The sequence below is a fragment of the Prionailurus viverrinus genome, chromosome D4, assembly GCF_022837055.1.
Source record: "Prionailurus viverrinus isolate Anna chromosome D4, UM_Priviv_1.0, whole genome shotgun sequence".
Classification (NCBI taxonomy): Eukaryota; Metazoa; Chordata; class Mammalia; order Carnivora; family Felidae; genus Prionailurus; species Prionailurus viverrinus.
Genome location: NC_062573.1, coordinates 69,516,870 through 69,529,195, shown reverse-complemented (window position 1 = coordinate 69,529,195; position 12,326 = coordinate 69,516,870). Strand labels below are relative to the sequence as shown.

Here is a 12,326-nt window from a genome sequence, read left to right as displayed (position 1 = left end):
CTCAGATATCACCTCACACCAGTCAGAGGGCCAAAATGAACAAATCAGGAGACTATAGATGCTGGAGAGGATGTGGAGAAACGGGAACCCTTGCACTGTTGGTGGGAATGCAAACTGGTGCAGCCGCTCTGGAAAACAGTGTGGAGGTTCCTCAAAAAATTGAAAATAGACCTACACTATGACCCAGCAGTAGCACTGCTAGGAATTTACCCAAGGGATACAGGAGTACTGATGCATAGGGGCACTTGTACCCCAATGTTTACAGCAGCACTTACAACAATAGCCAAATTATGGAAAGAACCTAAATGTCCATCAACTGATGAATGGATAAAGAAATTGTGGTTTATATACACAATGGAATATACGTGGCAATGAGAAAGAATGAAATATGGCCCTTTGTAGCAATGTGGATGGAACTGGAGAGTGTGATGCTAAGTGAAATAAACCATACAGAGAAAGACAGATGCCATATGTGCTCACTCTTATGTGGATCCTGAGAAACCTAACAGAAACCCATGGGGGAGCGAAGGAAAAAAAGAAAAAAAGAGGTTAGAGTGGGAGAGAGCCAAAGCATAAGAGACTCTTAAAAACTGAGAACAAACTGAGGGTTGATGGGGGGTGGGAGGGAGGGGAGGGTGGGTGAGGGGTATTGAGGAGGGCACCTGTTGGGATGAGCACTGGGTGTTGTATGGAAACCAATTTGACAATAAATTTCATATATTTAAAAACAAAAGAAAAAAATAGTTAAAAAAAAAAAGAATGTCCTCGATGAACAAAACAGATGAACATAAGGGAAGGGAAGCAAAAATAATATAAAAACAGGGAGGGGGGCAAAACAGAAGAGACTCATAAATATGGAGAACAAACTGAGGGTTACTGGAGGGGTTGTGGGAGGGATGATGGGCTAAATGGGTAAGGGGCATTAAGGAATCTACTCCTGAAATCATTGTTTCACTATATGCTAACTAATTTGGATGTAAATTTTTAAAAAGAAAAAATTAAATTAAAAAAAGAAAAAAGAAAAAAAAAAAAGAATGTCCTCGATGAGGGGCCTGAGGGTGACTCATGCGGTTAAGCATCCTACTTTGGCTCAGGTCATGATCTCACAGTTCATGAGTTCGAGCCCCACATCAGGCTCTGTGCTAAAAGCTCAGAGCCTGGAGCCTGCTTTGGATTCTGTCTCTCCCTCTCTCTGCCCCCCCCCCCACCTCTCTCTGTCTCTCTCCCTCTCTCTCAAAAATAAATAAACATTAACATTTTTTAAAATAAATAAACATTAAAAATATTAGGGGTGCCTGGCTGGCTCAGTGGGTTAAGCAGCCAACTTCGGCTCAGGTCAGGATCTCGCAGTTCGTGGGTTCGAGCCCCACATCAGGCTCCATGCTGATAGTTCAGCGCCTGAGGCCTATTTCAGACTCTATGTCTCCCTCTCTCTCTGCCCCTCCCCTACCCATGCTCTGTCTCTCTCTCTCTCTCAAAAAATAAATAAATAAATAAACATAAAAATTTTTTCATTAAAAAAAAAAGTCCTCAAATGAAAGAGTAAAGAAATTAAGTTAACTAAATCTCAAGCATCAAGTGCACCCGTGATACACTGCGAAAAATTTGGTGCATACATAAGACATTTCTGTTGCATTCTGAGGCCAATACTATGAAATATTTTTGTTTGAAAATACTATGAAATATATTTGTGGTGAAGGCTGATAGAAATGACACACACACACAGAAGCTTCTGTGGTCTTCAATAGCTTTGAAGAGCATGAAAGGGGTCTGAGACCAAAAAGTTGAGAAACACTACGCTAATAAAAGAGCCTTGTTTAAACCTTACATTTCACATTCATGGGCATGGGTGTCAGTGGACAGCAATGTTTGTGTACATATTGGGGTTTTTTTTTTATCGAGGTGAAACTCACAGAACATAAAATTAACCATTTTAAAGTGAAAAATTTTGTGGCATTTGATATATTCATAATACTGGGCAACTATCACTCTAATTCCAAGACATTTTCATGACCTCGAAAGAAAAGCCTGTACACATTAAGCCGTCACTTCCGATTGTCCGCTCCCGCCTCTGGCAATCTCCAATCTTTAATCTGCCTCTATGGATTTACCTATTCTGGACATTTCATATAAATGGAACCATGTAATGTGTGACATTTTACAATTGGCTTCTTTCACTTAGCACAGTATTTTCAAGGTACATCAATGTTGCAGCATGGATTCCGTATACTTCATTCCAAATATATTTGTTTTTAATTATATTCACGTTCACATACTCTTCTTTTTTTTCTCTTTATTTATTTATTTTTTTAAATTTACCTCCAAGTCAGTTAGCACATAGTGCAACAATGATTTCAGGAGTAGATTCCTTAGCGCCCCTTACCCATTTAGCCTATCCCCCCTCCCACACCCCCTCCAGTAACCCTCTGTTTGTTCTCCATAATTAAGAGTCTCTTATGTTTTGCCCCCTCCCTGTTTTTATATTATTTTTGCTTCCCTTCCCTTATGTTCGTCTGTTTTGCATATTAATTTCCTCATATGAGTGAAGTCATATGATTTTTGTCTTTCTCTGACTAATTTCACTTAGCATAATACTTTCCAGTTCCATCCACGTAGTTGCAAATGGCAAGATTTCATTCTTTTTGATTGCGGAGTAATACGCCATTGTGTGTGTGTGTGTGTGTCTGTGTGTGTGTGTCTGTGTGTGTGTCTGTGTGTACCACATCTTCTTTATCCATTCTTCCATCGATGGACATTTGGTCTCTTTCCATACTTTGGCTATTGTTGAGAGTGCTGCTATAAACATGGGGGTGCATGTGTCCCTTCGAAACGGCACCCCTGTGTCCCGTGGATAAATACCTAGTAGTGCAATGGCTGGGTGGTAGGGTAGTTCTATTATTAGTTTTTTGAGGAACCTCCATACTGTTTTCCAGAGTGGCTGCACCAGTTTGCATTCCCACCAGCAGTGCAAAAAGTTCCTGTTTCTCTGGATCCTCACCAACATCTGTTGTTGCCTGATTTGTTGATTTTAGCCATTCTGACAGGTGTGAGGTGAGATCTCATTGTGGTTTTTACTTGTCTTTCCCTGATGATGAGTGATGTTGAGCCCTTTTTCAATTCATTTTCACATACTCTTTTAAAGGTACATGTATGATCTCCAATTAGAAAATCTTACTCTCACCCAGTAAAGATACACAAGTATGTGTTTATAAGGTAGTATCCGTTTCAGTATTTGTACATTACAGACTTCAACTGTGCACAAACATATTTCTGTATATAGTGGGAATCTACAAAAAAAATTGAAGCAACTCCCCCCTATTCTGAGGTGAATGTTAATCGATGTATGATGATTATAATCACTATGCTCATCGCCAAATATGTAAAGTGCTTAATTGTGAATGGTGGGAAATTTATTCATTTTGTAACATTTCCTAATAAAATGTGCTTGCACACATAAGTCATTTTTTGTTTGTTTAAGGTTGTTGATTTCGAGGGTATAGGAAGCTGGTATAGTGGGGGAGAAATGAATTTTGAGACAGGAGGCCTGGGTCAGAACCCATATAATGTTTTTTAGCAGAGATGAGACTCCCAGGAACTAACTTCCTCCTCTTTCAGGCCTCAGATGTCTTACCTTGAATGAGAGGATGCCTCTCCAAGCTTTTGGAAACATGGCTCCATTCGCCAGGAATAATTTACATACTATGTTCAAGATTTTTTTTTTTTCCCTATCCATAGATCACCTCTATTGGCTTACATTTGAATTGACTCCATTTTTTTACATAAGCAAATCTCAAAAAAAAAAAAAAGGCTGTATAATTCTGACTAAAGATGGGAAGCCAGTGTCACTTGCATATAGAAAAAATTCAATGAATCACCTCAAGTCGTCCAGGGGTCCATGTTTTAACACCTCACTTCCTTTAACACAGATCATCTCACCCTTTGGGTAACAATGTGCGGCCCCGACCAACCCTTTTCATGAATCAGTAAACGGTAGCCTCGCTTACTTTCAGAAGTTAAGATTCATTACTCACTCTCTTCCCCTTCAAAAGGCTGGTAGAAATATTCATGGCTTTGGGCACCACACCAAACTGGGCAGCACTGGGCAGAGGTTTGAGATACTAGATAAGTGACATTCTCACGGAGCTTGTCTTGAACACGAGACCCCAAGAAATTCAGAAAATATAAAATTCCCCAAAGAGCTGCAGGATGGCTCCTGAGTATATCTATGTAATTGGTCCACATTTTAGTTGTATTGCCTCTTGGACTCTCTGTAATGAAAGGGATACAAGATGCTAGGAGGCCCTCGGTAGCTGATTTCCCTTTTCTTGAGCACAGAAATTACTCGCGGGAAATACGTGATCGTCTGTTCTTTTTATCTTACAGAGTCTGTTGCAAACTGACTGCAAGAATGGTCCCCCCTTTATCCACGCACCTACAGTGATGCTTTGCAGCCCCTCACAACAACAGACGGGGTGAGTGCATTTCTCCACCCCTTGAATCGGACTGGCCATGTAACTTGCTTTGGCCAATAGATAAAAAGAACTCATATCATGGCTAAGAAAGTTCAAGGAGACGGCATCTGTGAAGTACTTAGTACAGTGCCTGGCACATAGTGAGTCCTGGTTAAATGGCAGCAATTATCATTGAGAGTGTGTATGCCATAAACAGCAAGTACCAACCAGGCAGGCCACTCTGCTCCAGGGACTTTGGTCTCCATATATTTCCCTGGCCCTTCTCTCCTTTCCCTCTTTGCCTACTTCTGACTGGCCCGGGATGTTACCAATTGATGGCATATTCAGCTAAAGGGCTTGTGCAAATCACACTGGGGTTACATTTCCCCAGAAAGCGGGAATGAACGGGTCCGTCCTCGAGTTCACCACAACCCCGAAGAACCCCAGGTCCACCCAAGAGTTATGGACTTATGACATAATCTAGTGGGGGTTAGTTTAATCTAAAATACCCCCTTGGGGCGCCTGGGTGGCTCAGTCAGTTCAGCGTCTGACTTCGGCTCAGGTCATGATCTCATAGTTCATGAGTTCGAGCCCCGCATCAGGCTCTGTGCTGACAGCACGGAGCCTGGAGCCTGCTTCAGATTCTCTCTCTCTCTCTCTCTCTCTCTCTGCCTCTCCCCTGCTTGCGTTCTGTCTCAAAAATAAACACTAACATTTTAAATTAATTAATTATTTAATTGCCCCTTTGGGTAATTCTGAATCCACACTGAAGAACTAAGGAAACAGCCACAATTTATTGAGTGCCATTGGGTAAGTGCTTTAGAGTTACTATGTCATTTAAGATCCACAGCAAATTTCCGAATTCCCGAAGATGAATTCCAAATTGTCCCCACTTTACAGATGAACAGTCTGAGGCTTGGAGATGCAAACGATTTGCCCAACTACGTGGAAGGCACTGTAAGAAAAATAAGTAAGAACTGATGCTTAGTCCCCAAACTCCCACCACCTCTAATTTTCTCTATCACTTGTGGACTCCGTGTTTTGAAAGTTTTTATTTGCCATTTCACGGCATTATTAGGTTTGAAATATTAAAATGGACCCCTCCCTTGGGAGATCTTGAGGTGCTGGACTCCGTGGTTTGGAAGTGTTGAACTCACAGAAGAAACAGAAGCTCAGAAAGAGTCAATGATTTGTTTTTAATTTTTGTCTTTAACACCTATTCATTTTCTAAGAGACAGAGAGACAGCGTGAGCGGGGGAGGGGCAGAGAGAGAGGGAGACACAGAATCCGAAGCAGGCTCCAGGCTCTGAGCTGTCAGCACAGAGCCCGACACGGGGCTCAAATTCATGAACCACAAGATCATGACCTTGAAGTCAGATGCTCAACCAGCTGAGCCACCCAGGTGCCCCAGAAAGGATCCGTGATTTGCCAATGTCACACTGCTCCCATATAGAAGGGAAAACACTATAATCCCGGCCTCAGTATTCCCTGGAACCATTTCTTTTCCCACTACAGAATTCTGCTTCCGGAACATGCCTTAGTCACAGGGACAATTTGGAACCAAATCACCGGGAGGAGGAGACAGAATTAAGGAAATAATCATTGAAGTGGTTTGTCTCATATTTAAAACCTTCATGACAGCTGCTCTCCACACCTTTTGGCTTGGTGGTTATTCACCCCAAAGTTATTTGATGCTATGCAGAGTAAAGGGCAAAATAAATAAATGACATTTTAAAGGTAGCTGACACCCAAAGCAGATAAAAATACATATGGGGGCGCCTGGGTGGCTCAGCCTGTCAAGCATCCAACTTTGGCTCAGGACATGATCTCACAGCTTGTGAGTTCGAGCCCCATATCAGGTTCTGTGCTGACAGCTCTGAGCCTGGAGCCTGTTTCAGATTCTGCGTCTCCCTCTCTCTCTGCCCCTCCCCTGCTCATGCTCTGACTCTGCCTCTCAAAAATGAATGAACGTTAAAAAAAAAATTTTTTTTAATACATATAAAGATCATCCGTGTGTTAATGGCGTAAAGGGTTTGCATACGGGGCTATGACGATGGGCTGGAAAGCACACTGAACTGTGCTATCATCCTTTTTCATTCCAAACTTGCTTTACAAAATGACGTCATACCCTCCAGCTTGGTGTGGTAAGGGCCGGAGCAGTGGAAGAAAGCTTCACGCAGTACATAGGACAGAGGAGGACTTTCAAATACAAGGTAAATTTGAGAGTTATGAGAAGCCCTTCCCAGAAAAATTTTGGGCTGACGATCTCCCATCTCATTCCCGGCCACCCACGAATCCTACTTCCTCGGGTCCCCCAGGACCGCTGAAAGGAAGAGGAGAGAAGGGAACTAGCCATACGTGTTTACTGACCACCTACTTTGAATCAGGCAGTGAACTAGGATTTGGAGGAGGTGAACAGATTTACTTTCCAGCAGCAACCCCAGGCCAAGTTTTTACTGCACCAACAAGCTTCAAAAGCATGGTGGATGTGAATGTAGCCTTGGGAGCTACACTGCTTGGGCTCGAAACCTGGTTCCTCTCTTTCCTACATATGTGAGTGGGGGCCAGCGACTCACCTCTCTCTACCTTAGCTTCCCCATCTGCAAGATGGGTATAACTGTATCTACCAAGCAGGCTTATAGTGAAAATAAAATGACTTTGTGAATATTTAAGGAATATATGTAATGCTCTTCACATGATCATGGATGGACAAATATTAAATAATATTACATTTATGAGTAAACCAAGGCTCAAAGAGATTAAGACACACACCCAAGTTCACACAACTGAGAAGTCACTGAACTTAACACTCTGACTCCATGACCCTGGCTCCTTTCCTCTCATGTTGAGGCTACTCAGGCTGAGCTGATGGCACATGGGACAAAAGGAGCCATCCGGGCCGGAAGCTAATTGTCCTCCCTAGCAAGCTCCCCACGTACGCTAACCCGCACACCCGTTTCCCCAAGACCAGTCCTGGAGGGCCCAGCCAACTGACTTCCAGACACGAGTCCTGTGGCTCTCCTCTCCAACCTTGTCTGGAATTTTCCAGCAGCCTATCCCACTCATCCCAGCCCTAGGTGCACTGCGGTCACCAAATGAACCGAAAACTTCATGCGACAGTTAAACAACTTACGCCCCGCACAGTGACCGCCAGGCGAGAACATCCGGTCTGGAGATTAATTTCTCCAAGACATATTACTGCTAGTCTAACAGGAGGTCAGGAATTTAAGCCCCTACTTTCTGTGTTGGTTTTGATTTTATTTACTTATAAATAAATCTTAAACTCAGAAGCATAAGTCTGATCGTCTGTCAGTTCAGATACCAAAGGCGTAGAAGTCACCATTGGTGGCATCATCAACATCATCACCCATCAAAGACTCAAATATTTATATGTATCAAACGGTTCTAAGAGTTTTACATCTATTACCTAATGTAATCCTCAAGACCTCCTACAAGGGGGATCTATTGTTATTCCCTAATTTAGAGGAAGAAACTGAGGCACCGTGAGTTTAAAGGATTTTGCAAGGTAGTCTTATTCCATAAATGCTTCCGTGGTGAGCTAAAGGAGGTGAGCCAGCTGCCCCCAATCCTAAACTAGGGACCCAGATACAGCATAAAGTTATCCCAAATGTGACCATGGAAACGACTCCTGCCCAAGCTTCATCTGAAGGTATGAGAGATGACTAAATAGCTAGCAGAGATTCTCATTTGATTAATAACATCAGGAACTATAGGGGCGCCTGGGTGGCTCAGTCGGTTAGGCGTCCGACTTCGGCCCGTGTCACGATCTCGTGGGTTGCGAGTTCGAGCCCCGCATGGGGCTCTGGGCTGACAGCTCGGAGCCTGGAGCCTGCTTCGGATTCTGTGTCTCCCTCTCTCTACCTCTCTCTCACCCACGCTCTGTCTCCCAAATATAAACAAACATAAAAAAAAAAAACCTTTAAAAAATGAAAGTAGAAACTGCCAAAGAATCTCAGGTCTCTGAATCAAAGCTTTTATTGGGTGGTTATCTACCTTTTGATATGACCATTAACAGGATGTAAGTGTGGTTCTGGGCAGTGTGCACCTGACAGGATGGATTCTAGCTTTAGAGCCCGTAGTAGACTACAACGTTACCCCTAATCATTAACTTTCGTTCCTATAGAAACGCGAGGCTGTGTCCCCACACAATGGCACGGAACTTGCGGTATCTGTCTGCGGGTGGAATATGCTTCCTGCTCCACCAACAATGGGCACAGCCACGTGACGTGCTTTGGCTGATGAAGGTGCAAACGGAAGTGGCTTGGTCCAGCCCGAGCGGAAGCTCAAAGAACTACTGTTCGACCCTACCAGCTTTTGTCCTCCTTCTGCCCCAAGAACAGCCTCCCCAGGCTGTGGTTGGACCATTGGCCTTCATCCCAGAATGAAGAAGGCTCTGGGAGCCACAGCTGACCCTCAGCAACTTGTAACCTGACTGACAACTACCCCTTTGTCATTGAAAGCCGCGGATACCGGGGATTTCTGCTACCAGAGCAGAACCTAGTGAAAGGTGATTGATACAGAATGGGACCCGAAAACGACACCTAAACACTTGAAGACGTCTGCTGAGCACCCCCAAACTACGTTGAGAGTCCACCGGCCACGCTGGGCTCCCCCACTGCATTGACAGAAACAGAATCCTGTATTAAGGATGAAGAGGAATTGGACAAGGAAGGGTAAAGAGGCTGTAGGAAACAGAGTGCGAACAAAGGACACATCAGAGAAGGAGGGTGACTAAGCAAAAGCCATCAACAAAGGAGGAAGGGCATAAGTGATAAAGGACACCGCCCATCACCAAGCGTCACGTACAAAGGCGCACCAGTAACCACGTGGAGGGGGACAAACAGCCACGAAACAGAAAGCAGGCCAGCACCAGATGCCAAGGGACTGTCTGAAAGAGGATATCACATAAAGACAAGAAAAATTAACGATAATTTAGACAAAGAGACAGAAACCAGACAGTGGCGAGGGGAACTGTGGATGGTGTTGTCCTAATAGGAAAAAAAAAAAAGAAGAAATTGGATTCCAACATCATCTCCTGCAGCAAGTCCTTGGGGGAAAGGGCCACACTGCGCTTTCCCCCTGACATAATTCAAAGGACCTGGTTAAGAGCCCCGCACTTCTTAAGACATCATCACTTCCTCCAGGTCTGTCCTCCCTCGCCCGCCTTAAGGCGCAGCAGCATATTTCTCTATGGTCCCCTCCTCTGCTAGGCACCGTGCAGCCAGGAGGCTCCAGTGTTTTCTTATTGGCAAAACCTTTTTAACAGCAACACACATCAGAAACAGGCACTTCGTGCACCGCCTGCCTTACGAGTTATTAGAACGGACGGCTGTGTTTGTGTTTGTGGTGCAAGTGCAGAGGGGTCCTTCTTCCTCCCATACCCATTCTTCTGCCACCCGAAATCCGAGCACAAAAGACTGCCTCCTTCTCCTTAGATTGTAACAGCTTAGGAGACGGCACGCCCGGCTCCTTGCACGTCTCCGCCTCAGCGGGATGGGACGGTACCCGCTGCCCGCAGGGAAGTGCAGTGAGGCAGCACCTCCTTAGAGGGGAAACACCCCCTTACAGTTGGGGACCGCCCTCTCCAGATCCCAGCGCCCCCTGAGAGGGGCCACGAACGGGACCCTCTGCCCCCCAGCGTGGCACTCTGGACTCTCACGACTCAAACTGTGGTCTGGGGGCCAGCGGCATCAGCATCACCTGGGAGCACATAAGAAGTGCAGGCTCCCCGGTCCCCCCCACCCCCCACCGCACTGAATCAGAATCTGCATCCTTATTCTCTCTCTGTCTCTCTGTCTGTCTCTCTCCCTGCCCCTCCCCGCTCACTCTCTGGCTCTCCCTCAAAATAAATAAACTTCAAAAAATTTTTAAAAGGGGAGAGGCGCCTGAGTGGCTCAGTCGGTTAAGCATCCGACTCTGGGTTTCTGCTCAGGTCATGATCTCACGGTTCGCGGGTTCAAGCCCCACATCTGGCTCCACACTGACAGTGCGGAGTCGGCTTGGGATTCTGTGTCTCCCACTCTCTCTGCCCCTCCCCTGCTCACTTTCTCTGTCGCTCTCTCAAAATAAATAAATAAATAAACCTAATTTTTTTTTTTTTAAAGAACCTACCTCTTAACAGGTTCCCCCAGATCTTATGCACCAGAAAGTTTAGGAACAGCTGCTATAATGACCACTCCCCATGAAGTCGGTGTTTTGAGCCCCTGAGGTGCATTGCAATGGAAATACAAGTTAAGGCTCTCAGGGACAGAATACCATAAATTTATTTCTTGGGGCTCCTGGGTGGTTCAGTCGGTTAAGCGTCCGACTTGGGCTCAGATCATGATCTCGCGGTTCGTGAGTTCGAGCCCCGAGTTGGGCTCTGTGCTGACAGCGCAGAGCCTGGAGGGAGCCTGCTTCACATTCTGTGTCTCCTTCTCTCTCTGCCCCTCTGCCACTCGCACTCTGTCTCTCTCTCTCTCAAAAGTCAATAAACGTTAAAAAAAATGTTAAAGAATACCATAAATTTATTTCTAACATTCGTTACGTATGTGACCTACAGCAAGTCACTTGATCCTCTGAGCTTCAGTTTCCTCCTCCATACGCTGGGCATAATAATGCCTGGCTCAGAGTATAGCTATGAAGGTCAAATGAAGTAAAATATGTAAACTGTAAATATTGATAGGTATTTACTCCCTCGCTTGCTGGCCAAGGGTAGGTTTTGCTGACAGCTAAGTGCCCAGGGGTAAGAAGCAGGATAAAGATGTTTTGAGAAGAACTGAGACAGAGAGAAAGCCCAGTCAGGGATATTGGTCGGGGCAAGGTATTAGCTTAACCTGAATGTTCCCATTGGGCCCTCCACGTTCTCTGCTCTTTATCTTTTAAAAATGCAGACGTGTCCTCAGAAAGGAGTTGGATAGCTAGGAGTTATAGCACACAAGGATTTACTTCCAGAACCTCCTACCCCACAGCATGCTAATTATTTAGCAGATGTGCATGACTTAACAACTACACAGCTAAGTCTCTCAGAGTCACTGATTTTCATTCCCATCCCAGCGCTTACAAGAAAATCTCATCCCAAGTATATTTCCCTCAGCAAATATTAAAGCTTCCCACGTGCCATCTGTAAAGGAATTACCGTACTGTATACAAATCATCTGTAGACAATAGATTTCTCTTTTAAAAAAAAAATCACGTTAGGCTTTCAGGACAACTGGTGTCCTATAAACCTAAAATTTGTATTAACACAGAGTGCCCAGACTAACCCTGAGCTCCAACTCCCTAAATTCCTTCCAGTAATGTTTGGCTTTTCACTTTTCTCCCCAGTGTGAATCCATCAAGTTCTTCTTTTGGAAAGAAGATTGGGAAAAACAGGCGACCTAGGACCTCTGTCCACAGACCAATGTGTCGAACGCGTCGTCACCTTTGCGCACACTGCATTCAGCAACTGTGTGGCCTCTGTCGTGCCGCGTCTATAGGAAATGTTGGTCCAGAAATATATGTGTTTCTTAGGGAGAGTCTTTTTGAAAGAGAAGAATTCAGCTCACACAGCATTAAATACACTACACTAAAATTACTCCCTATTGCATCAGTGAGGGATGCATTTAGGTCTTCGGCCGGATAATAAATATGATCTCAACGGGGGAGATAATGGGGGTAGGGTGGGGAGACAAAGAGTGAGAGAGAGAGAGAGAGAGAGACTTTGACATCTTTATACCTCCCCCATAGCAGGGAAAGATCTCGTGTTGTAAGCAATTAAACTTTCTTCTCTTCATTACATAGAACTCTCAGCTGGAGTCAACATAAACAGCATCCAGTCACCTGTTGCCCCATTACAGTACCTGAGATGAGGCTCACAGGCCCTCCAAAGACTCG

General features: G+C 44.7%; 1 protein-coding gene across 1 annotated transcript in view; it reads right to left on the bottom strand.

Annotated features, from left to right (window-relative positions):
- PRUNE2 (prune homolog 2 with BCH domain) overlaps nucleotides 1-12,326 on the bottom strand; it is a 273,699-nt gene that overhangs the window by 245,305 nt on the left and 16,068 nt on the right. The gene's annotated exons all lie outside the window — the stretch shown is intronic.